This window comes from Cryptomeria japonica, chromosome 2 (assembly GCF_030272615.1).
Source record: "Cryptomeria japonica chromosome 2, Sugi_1.0, whole genome shotgun sequence".
In the NCBI taxonomy this organism is placed as follows: domain Eukaryota; kingdom Viridiplantae; phylum Streptophyta; class Pinopsida; order Cupressales; family Cupressaceae; genus Cryptomeria; species Cryptomeria japonica.
Genome location: NC_081406.1, coordinates 64,536,295 through 64,557,582, shown reverse-complemented (window position 1 = coordinate 64,557,582; position 21,288 = coordinate 64,536,295).

Below are 21,288 nucleotides of genomic sequence, written 5' to 3'. Positions count from 1 at the left end.
ATTGAATTTTGGAACATAAGGACCCAAAATAGATAAAGGAAATGATGGAAGAATAGTTTTGGAAAAATGTTTAGATAGATGGTTGAAAGAAGTTCAAAGATGTGTGCCTTTGTTGATCTTTCTTATGGATCATTTGAGGTGATGGATTGGTGAATGGAGGGAGGTAAGGATCCAAGATGGATGGAAGGGATGGAGAGTTTGACTTTGGAATGAAAGGACCTAAAATGGATTTGGAGGATGAAAGGATTCCTTAATCTTGATATTGACTTGGAATATGATTATTTGAGTTTGTGCTTTTCTCTTGATTTTGAATTAGATTAGTGAAGGAGATGGAAGGGATATCATTCTCTTTCTTAGGAGGTGGATGTTGAATGAAACTTTGCTCTTGAGATAAAAGGTGATCATTGTGGATGGAATACCAAAATCTTAGTGGATCATCATAAGATTTTCGATAGGTGGGATCTTGATAAAAAATGGGATTATATCAGAGAGCCATCATATCTTTATTTTGATTTAGGCTAGGACTCATTTCCTTTGAATAAGCTTCTTCTTTTTCAAGTGACAAGGGATGGTCACATGAGTGATCAAAGTTTCAGTTTGGATAGGTTGATGTTATTGACTTGATGGTGTAGCATCCTAAAATTGCGACACTTGCAATTTCGACTGCATTTCGGTCTTCATGATGGCGACGCAACACGCAACCTGAATGGAGACCCCGAAACCTGATTATGACACTAAAAACTGCATTTTCTTGCACCCTGGCCTGAACCTCCTTTGCACCCTGCTGTCCCGGGAGGTGGAACCAGAGCGCCCAGTGCCTTGGTCCTTCAGGACCAGGGCACCCAGCGCCCTAGTCCCTCAGGACCATGGTGCCTAGCGCCCTGGTCCCTGGGTCCTATTTTGGGCCCGGTCTCTTTTGGACTTCGGGTCTTTATGTTTGCAAATTGGAAAATTATCTTTCCTAGTCGGCCTAAGGTCGGGAAAATCAGTCTATCAGCCCTAAATGACAAGTATATAAACTACATTTTTCTCTCTCATTTGGGATGAGAAGGGGATATGTGCAAAAGCGTGGAAACTATACTCAAGCATTCAAACATTCAAGCATTCCTTCAAGCAATTGATCATTTCAAGTCTCCATTCAAGGCTAAGTGTTGCATTCAAGACAAGGATTCAACCATTGAAGAGGAGATCACTTACAACATACTACTACAACATACAACATACAACATCTATACCTTCGCACATAAGGATACAAACATCCTTAGAACAAGGTATTAGTACTTGTTTTACAGTCATTTACATTTACAGCACTTGCTCATTTCTTGGTTAATTCCAAAACCGGGGTTTGACCTAAAGGCAAACCCCTAATCCCTAACCCCCCAATCGTCTTCGCTTTTCTGTGTAGGTTGCAGGTATGTGGCTGAAATTGAAGATCTGGAATCCTTGTGCAGAGACGAACAGATCCCCCTTCATTTCGCGGATTTTTCGAAGGACCGTGGCACTCGGGCGCCATCGTCCTGACAACTTTCGCTCAAATTTGCAGGACAACGCCGTATCGACATTTTACTGCTAATTCCAGGTCCGCAGCTTCATCCTATATCCCTATTTTCAGTTTATAAGCGAATCTTTCTCACTTTCTGTGCATTCCTAGCTTAATTCTTCTATACACATTCTTTACAAAAGAGGGTAGCCTTGCTGTCATAACCCTTGAAACTCATTTAGCATCCAATCTTGCATTGTGTGGGATTGGATCTTGTGGGTTTCAACCCCTCTTTTGAATGTAAAGTCTCTCCCCTAAGTGAAAACCATCAACCCTAGTGAATCTCCCTTCTCTCTCCTTGGAGTTGGAAGAGGGGAGAGCAACTAGGGTTCGATCGCGATTTTCTGCTTTACATTTTGGTGAACTCGACGTGAACATCCTTTCTGATTATTCATGATTAGATCTGAAATTGGATTCCTTGATTACATTTCCATGTTTGATCTTTTGCAAATTTTAGAGGTTGATTGCATAAAAACCCTAAATTTTCTTTTTAGTAATTAAGCTTGTGAAATGTCTAAATGTTAATGCTTGTTTCAGATCTGCCCTCCTATTACAAATTATCAATTCATATCTATGCTTTAATTTTGAAAATTAAGTGGTTAAGTGTCAAAACCCTAATTTTTAAAACCCTCTTGATTCAACCTTTGTCCAACAATCTCACTGATCAAAACATCTCCAAATCAGCTGTAACTTTGGATTCCGCAATAAAATCACAATATCTTTCATCCCTGAAAATTTGGAAAAAAGTTGCGAGGACCGTGTGCACTCCGAGCGCCATCGTCCTCGACATTTTTTCCGAAATTTCGGGAGCTAGATCTTACTGTATTTTTCTGCTAAAATCCAGAATTTTGGCTGATTTTATCAATTTTAACACCTTCAAAATTACAGTCAAAGTTGGTCTAGGGATTGCTTGGATTAACGCTTCTAATCATTCAAAAATCATTGAAACTGAAATTTTGTGTCAAAATTGTGTTCTTACTGTCCTAAATCTGAAAAGTGTGTTTGCATTCATTCGAAATTTCAGTGCTTTATTCAAATTCTTGCAATTCGTGACTTTTGAAATTAATTGCTTAATTACAACAACTTTAATTTCCGCTTTCAAAATTGAATTTTGCGTGAAATTGAGTCAACTTTTGAATTTCAAAACTTGCATTGACATTCCCTCTAAAATCATAAAATTCAAAATTTCAGTTTCCCTCTCTTTTTTCAAAATTCAAATTTTTGCATTTTTCGACAATCTGGGTAGGGTTCAATTTTGAGATTGCAACTTTAATTTGGCCTATCTACAGATCGTAAAATCACTCAATTTTTTCAGATTAGCTCTAAAATCATCATACCTTTCATCCCTGCAAATTTCGAAAAAAGTTGCAAGGACCGTGTTGCACTCCGAGCGCCACGGTCCCGGACATTTTTTTCGAAATTTTGGGAGACTGTTGTGATTGCATTTAACAGCTTAAATCCAGAAGATTGGCTGATTTTACTGAAAATTGTTACCTCTGAATTCAAAATTTTCTCTCTCTTTCTAGTGCATGAGTTTTACAACAATAAGCCCTACTTACACTATTCCCGTTAGACAAAGCCATAGAATTAAGTCTTTCCGAGGTTTAACTACTGAGGAGATGGAACCTAATTTGAATAGCCTTTTTAACGAGGACATGGGTAATTCCTCTAATCCTCCTAATGATGAAGAAGCTCTCCATGAGGTTTCTGTAGAACAACTTTCAAAATTGGATAACCAATTTGATGATTTTCGACAATGGATGTCTCAAGAATACCCCGATAGTCAAGCTCTTCCTTTAATTGAGGGTCTAAAACGTATGCTTCAAAGTGATAAGAATGGAATTGATATTTTGCGTGGTATTGCACACATTGTGGATTCGAATGTGATGCCTATGAAGAGTTGTGCTGAAAATTTGGGTTATACACAACCTCCTACTCAAGTCAATCATTCTATTCCTTTGATGACTTCTATTGCTAGCATACCTACCTTTACATCAAACATAATGGCTACTTCTACACAAGACATTCCTCCTGTGATCACCAGTCATGGGGGCAATCCTTCTTCTTCAATTAACCCTCTTCCTTCATTTAATCCGACTTCTTCATTCATTCCTTCAATGAGTGTGCCTATTATATCTCCACAAATGAACATGATGCAAGGGGGCAATTCATTCAATCATTCCATTCCTCCTTGTAGTGTTCCTCCTGTCCAATCATCTCCTATGACTAACTATGATAGTGTCCCACCACCTTACTCTTTACCTTCTTTCAATAACATAACACCTCCATCTCAATCTAACACGTCTAATATGAACTCTTCGACTGAAGCGACCATTAACAATCTTGCACAAACTGTCTCTTCTTTACAGCAACAAATTGCTTCTATGAATCAATCTAAGTTTAGTGTGCCCACATTTGATGTTGCGAGCCCACTTTCTCTTGACATTGTTCGAGCTATTCCCCCTAAACATGTTGAAATTCCACATTTGGAGCTTTATAATGGTAAAGGTGATCCTCTAACACATGTTAAGACTTTTCAAACAATATGTACTGATTTTGCTTATGACCAAAGGTTGCTTGCAAAATTGTTCACTAGAACATTAAGAGACAAAGCCCTACAATGGTATTGCTCGTTGCCTTCCTATTCTATTACTTCTTTCGAACAACTTGCAAATGCTTTCATTCAACAATTTCAAAACAATATAAGTCCTAAAGTTACTTTGATTTATTTAATGCATTGTAAACAAGGTGTTAAAGAAAAAGTGACTGATTTCATTGGTAGATATAAGCATTTGTATGCTCAAATTTCTTTTCCAGTGCCTGGCAATGATATTCAAAGAGTCTTTATTTCTAATTTACAAAAAGATATTCGAGACAAACTTCTGTTTTCTGAGTTTAATTCTTTCCAACAGTTGTGTGCAACTCTTCACAATTATCAACTGACTGTGAGTCAAATGGAACAATCACATCCTATGGCTCCGAGTGATAAGGGTGATAGCAGTCAAAAACCATTTGGAAAGTTTAAACCGAACAGAGATTCCATCAAATTCAATGAAAACATCATCAACAACAATGTGAATGCAGCATCAGGTGTGCCTCCTATTTCTAAATTTTTCAAGAAAGAAAGAAAGTATACTCCTTTGAATGAATCATTGCATAGTATTATGAATAAGTTATTGGAACAAAATGTGCTTACTCTTCCTCCTATAAGACAAATTGATCCTGCAAAGATTACTTCACCTTATTTTGATAACAAAGCTTTTTGTCAATTTCATCGTCAGCCTGGGCATGATACTGAAAAATGTTTTTCTTTAAAGGGTAAAATTCAAGATTTGATTGATAATAATACTATTTCTGTTTCTGGAGTGAATGATAAAGGCAACACATCTGTAGCTCCTCCTAACCAAAATCTTCAGATTTTCACTGATCCATTACCTTCTCATACCTCTAATGCGATTGAGGCTAATGATTCCTCTCTCTCATCTGATGGTCTTGTGTCTATGACTCTGAATGTGATTAACTTTGTAGAGCAGAAAGAAAACCCTAAAGAACCTTCCATCACATTTGATTCCAGTGAAACCATTAGGGCACCTGATGGTCCTTTATACATAGTTGCAAAAGTCAAGAATACACCTTGCCGTGGAGTGCTTATTGATCCTTCGTGCATGGTTAATGTTATTACTGAAGAATTTCTTTTTACTTTGCAATTGAATCAAGTGATATATGACAAAACAGATGTGATTGTGAAACTATTTGATGCATTTTCTTCTCCTGCAATTGGTTCTATTACATTGCCTATTGAGGTCCATAACAAATCCCTTGATGTGAACTTTTCTATTATTCCATCTTCCGAACAATTTCGTGTGAAGCTTGGCTATCCTTGGCTATCTTCCATGAAAGCTATTGCTTCTCCTATTCATAAGTGTTTGAAATTTCCCCATAATGGTGAAGTTGTTACTGTCAATCATAGTCTCTTTAAACCAGCTGAAAGAACTTCTAGCGTTCCTCTTGATTACTTTTGGCCTAAACAATTCCAATCTCTTCCTCCGCGAAGTGATCATCTTTTCAAATCTTATCAAAAATGGAAAACAGATATGATTCTATCTTTAAGTGAACCTAGAACACCTAAACTTGATATTCCTATTGTTCTTGAGAAGGAAGTTCTTCCTTTGAAAGATAAAACTAATGTCTTTCCTCAAGAAGATTCCCAACCCATCCCTATGGATGTGACTATGTCTATATCTAATAAACTTCCTAAAAGTAGACCTATCCCTCCTCGTCATGATGGACTTGGTCTTCTTCCTAAACCAAAAATTCCTCCTTTATATGGAGCAGTTCCTCCTCCTTCTTTTTATAGAGAGAAGAGACCTTCTTCTTCTCCTATTATCCAGCCTAAGAGACCACAACCTAAACACCCAAGTGATAAGGATGAGAACATTCCTCCTCCTCAATCTTCTCAACTTCCTACTAAGACTAGACGAAATCGTTCTGCACGCGAACGCCGACGAAAGCGTCGTCTTAGAGCTCAAGCAGCTGCTTCTCAAACTTTGCAATCTCCAAAAACACCTTCAACAAGCATTATTCCATTTTCTCCTCAGCCGACGATTGAGCCGAAATCTCCTAAACATAAGATGCATGATGGTCTTGATCCTGTGCGAGTTAAAGATCCTATTTTTATAAATCTTGATGATGATATAGATGAAAATGTTATTCATGATGAAAATGCTACTTCTCTTGCTTCTGATAGTGAATATGAACTTGTTGATGTTGATAACCATTTATCTAATGAATTTTCTAAAGCACTTATCCTAGCTCCTAGACAAGAACAATGTGGCTCGGAACATGAACATAGCCCTTGTTTGGATCTTGTGATAGCTCCATCTGCTGTGTTGGATGTTCCTCCTCTAGCGTGTTCCCTGCCTTCCCGAAACATTGATCAGCAAGATCGGGGGGTAGATGACGTGCTAGACTAGTTACATTAGCATAGAAAATTCTCTCCCCCTCTTTTGTTACTTCTTCTATATGTTATTCTCATTCTTCTATTTGTCGTCCTTAGTGTTGTCTACTTGAGGACGATGCAAAGCATTGAGATTTCTTTTGGTCTCTCTCATTTTGACTCAAAAGACACATGTGTTCCCTTCTTCTAGGTGACCTTCCTTGATTGGGGAATGAAGAACAATTATGCATACATACATATGATATATATACATGAATTATCATACAGCATACTGACCCCGAGGAAAGCGAAGTCACCTTGTGCTTTGTGTTTTGTGTCTATTATCCTTGGGTTTATCTCACACTTGGGGGCTAAATCCTTGTGATAACGTGCTCCTTTCCCTTCTCATTCTTATATGTATCACTACCTTAAAGCAATCACCCCCAGTGAGGCGTGTGCGATCGCTTTAACGTAGGGGGGCATACATCCCGTTCATATCTTTTCAAGATACTTGAAAATTTCTTGACAAATTTAACCTTGCCTTGAAAATTTTTGATATCTTTCTTGCATGACTCATAGTGAGGGAACCTTACTACTGACAGTCATGGTTCTCCCTCGTGATCTTCCCTTTTACTTTGTTGATCGAAGTCGTAAGATCCTTAGTCCACTGGGGGCTTGGTGTATCTTGCCTCCTTGACGTGGTGAAAGTCTTTCAATATTATTTCCTTGTACTTTACCGGAAGTATGAGCATACATACTCCCGCTAAAGTGGGGGCTAAATGTAGCGTCCTAAAATTGCGACACTTGCAATTTCGACTGCATTTCGGTCTTCACAATGGCGACGCAACACGCAACCTGAATGGAGACCCCGAAACCTGATTATGACACTGAAAAATGCATTTTCTTGCACCCTGGCCTGAACCTTCTTTGCACCCTGCTGTCCCGGGAGGTGGGACCAGAGCGCCCAGCGCCCTGGTCCTTCAGGACCAGGGCGCCCAACGCCCTGGTCCCTCAGGACCATGGCGCCCAGCGCCCTGGTCCCTGGGTCCTATTTTGGGCCCGGTCTCTTTTGGACTTCGGGTCTTTATGTTTGCAAATTGGAAAATTATCTTTCCTGGTCGGCCTAAGGTCGGGAAAATCAGTCTATCAGCCCTAAATGACAAGTATATAAACTACATTTTTCTCTCTCATTTGGGATGAGAAGGGGATATGTGCAAAAGCGTGGAAACTATACTCAAGCATTCAAACATTCAAGCATTCCTTCAAGCAATTGATCATTTCAAGTCTCCATTCAAGGCTAAGTGTTGCATTCAAGACAAGGATTCAACCATTGAAGAGGAGATCACTTACAACATACAACTACAACATACAACATACAACATACAACATCTATACCTTCGCACATAAGGATACAAACATCCTTAGAACAAGGTATTAGTACTTGTTTTACAGTCATTTACATTTACAACACTTGCTCATTTCTTGGTTAATTCCAAAACCGGGGTTTGACCTAAAGGAAAACCCCTAATCCCTAACCCCCCAATCGTCTTTGCTTTTCTGTGTGTACGTTGCAGGTACGCGGCTGAAATTGAAGATCTGGAATCCTTGTACAGAGACGAACAGATCCCCCTTCGTTTCGCGGATTTTTCGGAGGACCGTGGCGCTCGGGCGCCATCATCTCGACAACTTTCGCTCAAATTTGCAGGACAGCGCCGTATCAACATTTTACTGCTAATTCCAGGTCCGCAGCTTCATCCTATATCCCTATCTCAGTTTATAAGCGAATCTTTCTCACTTTCTATGCATTCCTAGCTTAATTCTTCTATACACATTCTTTACAAAAGAGGGTAGCCTTGCTGTCATAACCCTTGAAACTCATTTAGCATCCAATCTTGCATTGTGTGGGATTGGATCTTGTGGGTTTCAACCCCTCTTTTGAATGTAAAGTCTCTCCCCTAAGTGAAAACCATCAACCCTAGTGAATCTCCCTTCTCTCTCCTTGGAGTTGGAAGAGGGGAGAGCAACTAGGGTTCGATCGCGATTTTCCGCTTTACAGATGGATACTTCGTTTCAAATACTCAAGCTTAATAAGTCGAATAGCGGGTTTGTTCGATAGGCCCCTATGACAAAGCACACCAAATGATATGGATAAAGTCTCCTGATATGGAAACTTGATTTGACTAACTTGAATACCTAGCTAGGTATTGTTGTCATTGAGATAGTTGGATGATAAACTCTTGATCACTTGGTTTGATACTCCCTTAATCTTGTTGGATGAAAGTCTTGCCTAAAGATAGTTGAAAAGCTAATAACTACCTCAAAAGGTGCTTTGTTGAATTTGTAAACTTCTCCACTCTATGATTCCTTTATTTGAACTGATGTTTTTTTATTTGTTGATTGATACTTTGCAAGATGTTTGATCATTTGTGACAAGAATACATAGCACACATGAAGACAATGGTCATCCTAATGCTAAACATTTAGTGTATGTTCTTTGAGGACGTGTTCAAATTCTCGATGTTTTCATTGGTTTGGATACAAATAAGACACACCAAGTAGACTCTTTATTCAAGGGTCATCAACAATATCATAGCCCATAGCTCGATACTCCTTTAGCTCAAACAATTGTGTCACTCCCTAAGGGGCACCCATTTTTTTTGCCTTTTTCAAGAAATTAACCCAAAGTGGATTGCTCCTCAATTGGGTAGTTATCTTGGGAGATGTATGGTGAGTGATCTTGGGGGAAGATTCTTCCTCAGTCTTGCACTATGATATTGCCAATGTATGACAACTGACTTGGCTCAAAGTTTTTACTTCTACGGTTCATAATAAAGGATCCGTTTGATGTAGAAAATGATAAACTCAATTAAGAGGCTTCCCAACCTTTAGAACACCGGATTTTTCGCATCTTCAAGGATACTAGGAGAAGACTATCAAATACACACTTCCGTTGGAGGGGATTTTCATCAGCCTCCATATTTGATTATAGTGGGTTGGAAACTTTGTTTTAGCCGTTGCCCACTTGGGTCGTGCCCTTGTAACCAACCCCCTCAAGGCGTTTAGGAAGGCAAACCTCGTAAAGGTTTTAAATTTTTGAAAGTAAATAAAGCATGAAAAGAGTGGGTTTGGCTTTTTGGTCACCCAATTAAGGGGAGAGCATATACCTACCACTCAAGACAAAGCATATGATGTTCTTTTTTCCTTTCAAAGCAATGATTATCTAAGTCCTAATTGGAGATGTTGCTCCAATCAAACATGGTGTTTATTTTAGTCCTACATTGAAATTGTTTTCTAACTAGGAAAGTGAAATCCTAGTCAACAAAATGAAAGCACATTGCTATAAAGTAAATCGATTTTGCAAAATGCGACAAGTTGATTGTTCTTTTAAACTTGCAAATAAAGATTGATTGTAAATTTTACCTTTGCAAGAAATGAAAGTTGTTCTTTTTAAGCCCAAATTTGAAGTGTTTTTGCTCCTAACTTGCAAAAAAATAAAGTTTGATTTGTGATTCCATTTACCTTTGCAAGTGATGTTCTTTTTAGATCCCCAAAACAAATGTGATTCTTTTTAAAGAACCAAATTTAAAATGTGAATTATTTTTAATCAATTTTGAAAATGCTAGCAAAGAAAATAAAAAAATCCTAACTTAACTCCTCCAATCTGCAAGAAACTCTTAGAAACCTGCAAAAAAAGAAGTTGGTGAAAATCCCAATCACTTGGTGGGCTAGACAAGCCTAATTCGCCAAACAAGATTAATTTTTTTTGCCTCTATGACTGTTGGCATTTGCATGAAGATTGCATTAATGATATTTGTAATGATAGTGTTGATATTGTTGTAATATTGTTTTGTAACCGATAGGATGAACTAGTGAAGGAAACTATAACCGGTAGGAAGAATTTGTGGAGTGAACTGATATTGCTATATATTGGAGAGTTGAACTGATAATCGGTAAACCCTACCTATTATTTTTTATAAACCCTAACCAATTAAGTTTGGTGAATTGGTTATATTGTTTTACAATCTGATGATGAGTGACAATGATTATGACACGTATTATTATTGCATGAAGACAATTTCAAGTGATTTTGGCACTTTGATGTAACGGTTTTTGTCTAGGGAATGAGCAAGTATACAACATGTAATGCAAAGCATGTGATGAGTTACTAAGTTCTATGAAGCGGTAATCAAGGAGCGATCAAGGTTTTCTTGATTGATGTGCAAAGATTGCTATGTAATCCAACGGTCATACTTGAACCGACTTGTTTGTAATCTCTATGAGAATTAGGTTTTTGTTTTGTTACAGACCTAATTGATTTGTTTATAAGGTCGATGAGTTGTTTAGTCTTAGAGTTGGCAAATATTAGTTGAGTGTGTGGTTGCCGATCCGGATGATGTATTTGTAGTTTGAGTAAAGGCAGATAGGAGCATGAAAAGGATCTGAACAAGAAAGTGTAGTGTTATTCAAACAGATCAACAAACTCTTGTTGTTTTCTAACAATTACAACAAAATTGAAATACCCTAACTGGGTAAGCTCTAACAAGCTTGTTTCTATTCAAATCCTCTAACCAGGTGATCCATTAGCTTAGATTTTCAAATCCTCTACCAAGGTTACTTCTTACAGGGTATTTCTTCTAACAAGACATTGTAGTCAATCCCTTAATCGGGTGGTCCCTAACAAGAATTTTGTAAAGCTTTAACATGATAGGCTCCTAACATGACAAACTTCAGAAGAGTTGAAATAGTTATCTTGTGAGTCTCATCTCACCGTGGTTTTTTTCATTTGGGTTTCCACATAAAAAATATTTGTGTCAAGTGGTGAATGTTTTTGTGGTTATGTTCTTATGGTTGATTTGCTTAACTACTTAACTACTTTGATAAGTCATGATAATCGGAAGCATTGAGAAATGAAGTTTTTTGACATATGAAAAAGCATTTGGATGTTTATGAGTTTGAAGTTGTTTACTATTAGTTTGTTGTAACATTCAACCAGTTTATCTTATGAGTTTTTATCTTGATAGTGGTATTGCATTGATAGTTCTAAGTTTACTTTGAGAGATTGATTTTGAGATTGGTGAAGTTAGTATCAGTTTTTCTATATACTGATTCACCCCCCTCTCAGTGGTTGACCATATTCTTATTCTTTCATCATACCATCAATTGGTATTAGAGCATATCAGGTCCTCTAAGGTCTAAGCCTAACAAACTTGAGGTAAAGATCTTGCAAATCATGATGAAGAAGGAAGGTCCAAAGTTTAATAGAGAGAACTATAGGAAATGGAGTGACATAATGAAAATTTATATCAAGAGTCTTGGAAGCCAGTATTGGGAACATGTCAATACTCAATATGTTGCACCTACTGGGATTTTGACTGATGTAGAGTATGTAGACCTTCATGGTCTAGAGACTGCATATGAGGTATGGAAAAAACTTGAAGATATTTATAGCGGTGATGAACATGTTAAGATTTCTAAAGAAGAGAGTCTAAGAGGAAAGTTTGATGACATGCAGATGGCTGAAGGTGAGAATATCAAACAGTATGGTCAAAGGATAAAAGAGATAGTCTGTGAAATTAAGAGTGCAGGAGGTATAGTGGAAGATGCCACAGTGATCAGTAAGGTACTAAGAACCCTGCTACCATTCTACACTATCCGAGTTGCAGCCATTCAGGAGCAAAAGTCCATTGACAAAACTAAGGCAACTCTCGACTCCATCATTGGCAAGCTTACTGCATTTGAATTAAATGGCTATGATGGTAGTGTACAGAAACACGAGTCTACATTTAGAGCTTCTATTTCTAACCCATCTATGAGAAAAAATAGAGATGCTAGTCACAGTTATGAATCTAGATCCATCAGAGAAGCTGATGATGAAGATAGTTTAGTTGAGTTTGAAGCATTGTAGGCCAAGTGATTGCCCAGAGGCACTAGTAAACATAGAGGTAAATTACCTCTGAAATGTTTTGCATCAAACAAGATTGGACACATAGCTGCTAACTATCTTAATGGTGATAATGAGCATAAACGAGAGAAATTCAAGAAGTATACGGGTAAAGGAAAAATAGATTGTCTTATTGTTGTTGATGATGGTATGACTGATGAAGAATCTGATTGTGATGCTAATGAAGACATTGCGTTTGTAGCCATTAAAGAGGAGATATCTGATCAGAAGGCGTTAGTATCTAGGATGGATAACTCTAATGATTGGATCATTGATAGTGGTTGTTCACATCACATGACCGGTGACTGGAGCAAATTTATTTCTTTGAAGGAATTTGATGGCAGAGTTGTAAGATTTGGTAATGACTCACCCTGCATGGTTAAAGGTAAAGGAACTATTTCTCTTAATGGAAAGAGTAGTGCAGATGATGTCTACTGGGTTGAAGGTTTAAAGCACAATATTTTGAGTGTGGCACAAATCAATGATAGAGGATACCCATTGGAGTTTAAAAATGGTATGTGAAAAATCTATGGTAGCAAAGGTGAATTGATTGCAACCGAGAAGCAAAATAAAGGTAGCCTGTTTCACCTTAATCCTAAAGTCAACAACTGTTTAATTGCAAAGATAGATGATAGTTGGCTTTGGCATAGGAGATTTTGTCATATAAATTTTGATAACATTGTTAAAGTGAGTAAGTCCAAGACAATGAGAGGTTTTCCTCAGTTGGACAAACTAGTTAATGCTCTATGTAAGGAATGTCAGTTGGGAAAGATGACATCCTCAAATTTCAAGAGAAAATCTTTTTCAGCGGAACATTTGTTAGATTTGGTTCATATAGATCTTTGTGGACCAATAAGAACAAAAATTATTCAAGGTGACAAATAGTTTATGATCTCCACTGATGATTGCTCAAGGATGATGTGGGTCACATTCTTGAAGGATAAGACTGAAGCTTTTGGTAAGTTTAAGGCATTTAGGTCCTTAGCTGAGAAGGAGAGCAGTAAGAAGATAAAGTGTCTGAGGACAGATCACAGCGGTGAATTTACTTCTAAGGAATTCACTAGGTATTATGAAGAAAATGGTATCAAACAACATCTTTCTACACCGAGAACACCACAACAGAATGGTATCATAGAGAGAAACAACCGGTTAGTTGTTGAAGCTGCTAGGACAATGTTGATACAAGGAGGTGTAGCGAAAACATTTTGGAGAGAAGCTATCAACACAACTGTCTATTCTATGAACCGAATTCTGGTAAAGAGAGGTAAGGAAAAGACTCCTTATGAATACTGGTATGGAAGATCACCTAATGTTAGTTATTTCAAGATATTTGGTAGCAAATGTTTTATTAAGAGAGGTTGTTATGTTAGCAAATTTGAAGCTAAAAGTGATGAAGGTATATTTCTTGGCTATTCCACCAAGAGTAACAACTAGACATAGAGAATTATTGAGAGTGTTGATGTTCGAGTGGATGAATATCCTGAAGTCTCAGAGGAAACCAGTTTGGATAAAAAGGATGAAGATCCTTGAATTTTGTTTTTGGAACCAGAAACTGTGAAATTTGAAATTGGCAGAGCAAATACTGATGTACTAGTTCAATCGAAACAGATAAATTCAGAAGAAGATGATGATAATGAAGAAGTTGAACCTAAAGATAATGATCATGTTATTCCAAGATATGTGAGACTAAATCACAGCCCTGAACAAATTATTGGGGATAAGGATGCTGGAGTACTAACCAGAAGAAGAATCGGAGAGAATTCCTGCATGATCTCCACTATTGAACCAAGAACTACTAAGGAAGCATTTGGTGATGATCATTAGGTCAAAGCTGTGGAGGAGGAATTAGATCAAATTGAGAAGAACAACACATGGACTCTAGTACCCCCGACCAGTAAACAAAAATGTAATAGATACTAAGTGGGTATTCAAGAATAAGTTGAATTAAATGGTGTTGTAGTTTGCAACAAGGCTAGGTTTGTTTGCAAAGGTTATGTAAAAGAGGAAGGAGAAGATTATGGTGAGACTTTTGCACCAGTGGCAAGACTGGAAGGTGTCAGAACTTTACTTGCATTTGCAGCACATAATAAATTCAAGGTATACTAGATGGATGTTAAGTCAGCATTTTTGAATGGGATACTAGAAGAAGAAGTATACATTGAGAAGCCAGATGGTTGTTCTTTGATTGATGAGAAAGACATGGTATGTAGATTGCATAAGGCTTTCTATGGATTAAAGAAGGCACTAAGAGCATGGTATGAAAGGCTTTATACACATTTGATGAAGATAGGCTTTCTGAGAACCAGCGATGATAATAACATATATTTCAAATCTGAAGGAGATAAAATACTGGTCAGTGAAGTATTTGTAGATGATATCATATTTGGAGGTAATGATGACATGAGCAATGATTTTACAGAGGAAATGAAAAATGAGTTTGAAATGTCTCTAGTGGGAGAAATAATTTTTTTGATAGGCTTGCAAATACAACAAATGAAGAATGATATTTTCATCACATAGTCTAAGTATGTGAAAGAGGTTTTGAAGACATTTGGTATGAGTGATTGTAAACCAGTTGGGAAACTAATGGTTACGAGTTGTAAGTTGTCTAAGGAAGATGAATCCACATCTATTGATGAGAAGGAATATAGGTCAATGATTGGAAAATTGCACTATGTTGTTCACAATAGACCAGATATAGCTCATACAGTTGGCATAACTATTAGATTCTAGAAGAATCCTAAGGAAACACACCTGATAGAAATCAAGAGGATTTTTAGATACTTGAAAGTAACTGTTGACTATGGATTATGGTATCCATATGGAGGAAATTTTGACTTGAAGGTGTACACAGATGCAGATTGGGCAGGAAATGTTAATGAACACAACTAGTGGAGCATATTTTCTTGGAGGAAGACTTGTTTCATATAGTAGTAAGAAGCAGAGTTGGACATCACAATCTACTGCTGAAGCTGAGTATGTTGCAGCTTACATGAATTGTACTCAGGCTATCTGGATGAGGCACATTTTGGAAGGTTTTAAGATGAAGATTTCAGAACCTGTAAAGATCTTATGTGATAATACAAGTGCCATAAATATTTCCAAGAACTCTATTTTGTATGCACGAACCAAGCATATTGAATTGAAGTATCATTTCTTAAGGAAAAAGTGCAGAGTAAAGATGTGATCTTGGAGCATATTTCTACCAAGGAGTAGCTTGCAGATATCTTTACTAAACCTCTGCCTAAGACTACTTTTGAGTATCTTAGAAGTCAGCTAGGGGTTGTACCCCTAGCTGACTTCTAAGATGTGATCTTGGAGCATATTTCTACCAAGGAGCAGCTTGCAGATATCTTTACTAAACCTCTGCCTAAGACTACTTTTGAGTATCTTAGAAGTCAGCTAGGGGTTGTACCCCTTCATGAGGCTAGTTAAGCATGATGTAGATTACATTAGTCCTAGAGCTACTTGCAAAATTTTACAGAAGGAATGGTGTAGAAATGGAGTTATTCCATAGGGGGAGCATCAAATTGCAGGTTGTTGATGCTGCACAGTGAAATTTGACATTACATGTTTTACTTTCAATTTGGCATTGTTGTTAAAGGGGGAGAAGAATTATGTGATTATGGGGAGAAGAACCAGCGACAAGCTAAAGACATGGAGATCATGGTGAATACTGGGTAATGTAAACCAGGATTCCTATTCACAATCACAACAACAATCAATGGTATTGATATTTGTATTGCCATCAATGCCAAAGGGGGAGATTGTTGGCATTTGCATGAAGATTGCATTAATGATATGTTATGTTGTCATTGATGTCAATTAACCGGTAATGATATTGTTAATATTGTTGTAATATTATTTTGTAACCGATAGGATGAACTAGTGAAGGAAAATATAAGTGGTAGGAAGAATTTGTGGAGTGAACAGGTATTTCTATATATTGGAGAGTTGAACCAGTAACTAACAAACCCTACCTATTGTTTTTGATAAACCCTAGTCAATTAAGTTTGGTGAATTGGTTATATTGGTTTACAATTTGATGGTGAGAAGCAATGATTATGACATGTATGATTATTGCATGAAGATAATTTCAAGTGATTTGGCGTGTTGATGTAACAGTTTTTGTCTAGGGAATGAGCAAGTATACTGCATGTAATGCAAAGCGCGTGATGAGTTACTAAGTTCGATGAAGTGGTGATCAAGGAGCGGTCGAGGTTTTCTTGATTGATGTGAAGAGATTGCTATGTAATCCAATGATCATACTTGAATCGACTTGTTTGTAATCTCTATGAGAATTAGGTTTTTGTTGTGTTACCGACCTAATTGATTTGTTTATAAGGTCGATGAGTTGTTTAGTTTCAGAGTTGGCAAAGATCAGTTGAGTGTGTGGTTGCCAAATCAGATGATGTATCTGTAGTTTGAGTAAAGGCATATAGAAGCATGAAAAGGATCTGAACAAGCAAGTGTAGTGTTATTCAAACAGATCACCAAACTCCTCTTGTTTTCTAACAATTACAATAGAATTAAAATCCCCTAACCAGGTAAGCTCTAACAAGCTTGGTGCTATTAAAATCCTCTAACCAGGTGATCCATTAGCTTGGATTTTCAAATCCTTTACCGAGGTTACTCCTTATAGGGTATTTCTTCTAACAAGGCATTATAGTCAATCCCTTAACCAGGTGGTCCCTAACATGATCTGTTCTTAATAGGACTTTTGTAAAGCTTTAACAAACTAGGCTCCTAACAGGCCAAACTTCAGAAGAGTTCAGATAGTTATCTCGTGAGTCTCATCTCACCATGGTTTTTCCCATTTGGGTTTCCATGCCAAAAATATTTGTGTCAAGTGGTGAATGTTTTTGTGGTTGTGTTCTTATGGTTGATTTTCTTAACTACTTAACTACTTTGATAAGTCCTAAAAACCAGAAGCATTGAGAAATGAAGTCTGTTGACATATAAAAAAACATTTGGATGTTTATGAGTTTGAAGTTGTTTACAGTTAGTTTGTTGTAACAATCAACCGGTTTATCTTATAAGTTTTTATCTTGACAGTGGTATTGCAATGATAGTTCTAAGTTTACTTTGAGAGATTGATTTTTAGATTGGTGAAGTTAGTATCAATTTTTCTATCTACTGATTCACACCCCCTCTCAGTAGTTGGTCGGATTCTTATTCTTTCATCATACTATCAGATAAATGTGCTATTAGAGAGGGCAAATACGCTACAATAGAGAGTCAATGCACCACTACAGAGAGTAAATGTGTTACAACGTATTGCAAATACACTACAAGATGTAGTAAATGTGCTAAAGTGTCAAGAACCAGAAAATAGACAGAAGATAGAAATTGTAACCCTGCAAATGCACTATTACAAAGAATGTATTCACTCCGTCGTACTTTAAATGCATGATAATAGTGAGTGTATGCACTATAACAAAGACCAAACGTGTTGTAGCATACAACCTATGCGCTAGAAGATTCTGTAAGATTTCTTGGCTGGACCTGCGCAAAAATGTTAGAAATTTGATAAATTTAGGGGTCAAGACCCACGGTGGGCACAAAAAATGTGTGCTCAAAAGGTGTGGAATCTGTAAAAGAGATTTAAACAACATCAAACACACACATGAAATATTATGTTAGGGTTAGAAATCAAAATAGAAACTAAACTAAGTTATCTTCAAAATCAAGACCCCAAGCACATCTCATGTTCCTCTATCTCCAAGGATCTTCACGATTCAAGGTGGCTCTCACTTGGAAGAGCACTTGATCTTTTAGATGTCAACTTAAAGAACGAGATTAAAGGATATGCCAAGATCAAAATGAATGCAACTAAGATCCTAGCTAGATGATCAAATGATATGAATAGATGAAATGCAAGATATGAGATTAAGATTGATTCCAAATTGAAAGCTTAGGTATGATAATTAAACTTACATGGATATTGCTATGAAATTGATATACAATAGCCATGAATTAAGCTGGCATGAAAATGGGATTAGCATGATACTATCAACATGATGAAAGTTAAACTAGTATGCAACTAAGATAATCTAAGTGCTTGAAGATGACAAATTGAGCTCCTTGATAATCTGAAAAATAACTATAAGTTTTATGCACAAGATGATGGATCGTAAGATTGAATAAATGGGCTCTATTTATAGAGAACATAGAGACATGGATGGACAAGATTGAGCAATCTTAACAAGGGTTAGGATTGAAAGTTATCAATCCATGATGGGGATTCAATCCAATCCCAAGTTAACAATGTCACCTTGAGATGACTTGAGAGGATTCTAAGCAAGCATTAGATGCTAAGTAAGCATTAGTGATAATCTCAAGGGATGACATCATTAAATAATGTTATTATCCAAGGGAGTATGCTATTTTCCAAGAGGTAAACTCTTGTGCAAAGTTGAAGGATGGTCAAAGGGACAACCATCATGGGATGGGATGATACCTTGTAAGAGGCATCAAGTGATATTTGAAGACTTTGGAGGTTAACTTGTTGGAAGGCAGATAACCTTCAAGGTTTTTGTAAGAGCTTTACAAGTTTGGAAGACTCAACAAGTTAACTTGTTGAAGAAGGTAAAGTCATCAACACATTTGGAAGGCTTTCCCCAAATTTGGAGAAGTGACTCCCCAAATTTAGGGATGTGACATGATTAGAGGAATTAGGCTAGTTAATGAGGGATTAGAGGGGTTTTAGAAGAATATTATCATGATAATAGAAAATGTAGGAGAATGCAAGTGGAGAGAAATAAGCATTTTTAGATAAAATAAAAGATTTATTTTAGCCAAAAGGGGCACAACTTGCATTTGTAGGATTTTGCAAGTGGGGGGACTATTCACAAATAAATAATGATTCATTTAAATGCAAAGAGATTTGAATCAAATGTAAATTCAATTAAAAGGGAAAAGGGGGTTTTAATTAAATAAATAAGATTTATTCAATTAAATGGATAAAGGGTACTTAATCAAACCTTAGTTTAAGTAATAGGTTAGGCTAGAAGAAAAGGATTTTAATCATGTCTTTAATTTGATTAATAGACTGATTGGAAGAATAGGGATATTAATTAAACCTTACTCTAATTAATAGGAGAATAAATGATGATTAAATGAATAGAATTCATTTAATTAATTGTGCAAGTTTTAGATGTCTACACAAAGAACTCTAAAGATACAGACAAATAGAGATAAAATAGGAGTGGGAGGGAGAGGTAAGTAGAGAGAGTGTGAGAGGGGAGAAGGATATTTATAGAGATATATGTAGTGGGATTAGGGAGAGAGAGAGAGGTGAGATTGAAAGTATGGAGGGGAGTAGGGAGGGAGGGAGATGTATAGAGACAAGTCTAGATCTAAGGGGAGAGAGAGCGAGATATATGAGTGATGAAGAGGTATAAATATAAGTGTAGATCTTGAGAGAGAGAGAGAAGGAGGTATTGAGGGAGAGGTATAAGGATAGGTATACACAGATATGTATATTTAGAGGGACAAAAAGAGAGGGAGGGAGAAAGGGAGAGGTGGAGCAATAGGTTTAGATCTTAGGAGAGAGAAGTAGAGAAAGGAATGAAGAGAGATAAGATATTTTATCAAAATTTATTAGTCTCCTTTGCAAAATGCCTAAATTTGTTACTATTAATTAATCATTGAATGTTTCAAGTATTTTGAGATGAATGTTACAAAAAAATTGTTGGCAATTGACACTCAATTGGTTTGTTTCACTATGATGTCATTGATGGCAACATGATATCTTGTTCCGACTTCATGTTTTGGTTCAGTTGTGTACTGGCAGACACTTCACCGACATCAACACTAGTAGGATGGAAGGATTTCTCAGGTTACCGACATAGTTTAGAATATGGTTATCGGTATTGGAGGCCGACATCTTTTGGGTCCGACATTGACGATTATTTTGATATTAATGTATTTATGTTATCCAATCGACATGTATATGTTGCAATTATGAATGAATTGATTATGTGTTGCATTGATGTTTTGTCATTGATGTCAACACTAGCTGATATGGATGGTTACAGACAGACAAGTTTGGGTTACCGATAGAAGATCTAGTGTTACCGACAGAAGAGATTATCTGTTGGACACTTCCGACATGTTTGTATCAGTGAAGTATATTGGATTTCATTTGTTATATGCTCCATGAGCATGTTTTGGTCAGTTGGTATTGGCTTGGTAATTGGATGTTATCATACACTTTGGTAAACCCTTACCGACACTGGTTTAAGGCTTTACCGACAGAGCTTTCATTGAGGAATCATGACAGGATGCACAATTGGTGTTGGTGCAGCTTATTCAAGGATTTTAGGATGCTGAAGATGTTTGTTGATCATGCTTCAATTGCTTGAAGATATTGCTTTGGTGTGGTGGACCTAGAATAGGTCCGGTACATATCTAGGTTATGGACCGGTATCATGCTAGTGTGTACTCTACACGTTACCTAGATGATTTGAGATATTTTATAGATTTGTTATTATTATTTTTGTTTTAAGCCGACATGGCATATCATTGTAATAAGGAATTATGTAATGATATTATTATAAAATCTTTAGGTGGCCAACCTAATTGGTTTAGGCCTTAGGATTTGTAGAAATAAGAGGTAGAAACTCTTTGTAAAAGTATCATGGTTATTGGAAAGGTCATGGTCAAGGAATGTAATGTGCGAATATTGTAATATCATTTAGGCAGAGGAGTTGATCGATCATTAGTGATCGGATTGGTTTCGGAAAAGGATTTAGTCCTCTGGCATTGAGCTTAACTAAGACTGTAATCAGGCATAGTAGATGCTATTCCCAACAGTTCACTCTATTGGATTGTTTTTCATTTATCTTGAGAAGGATGTAGCCTCTTTGT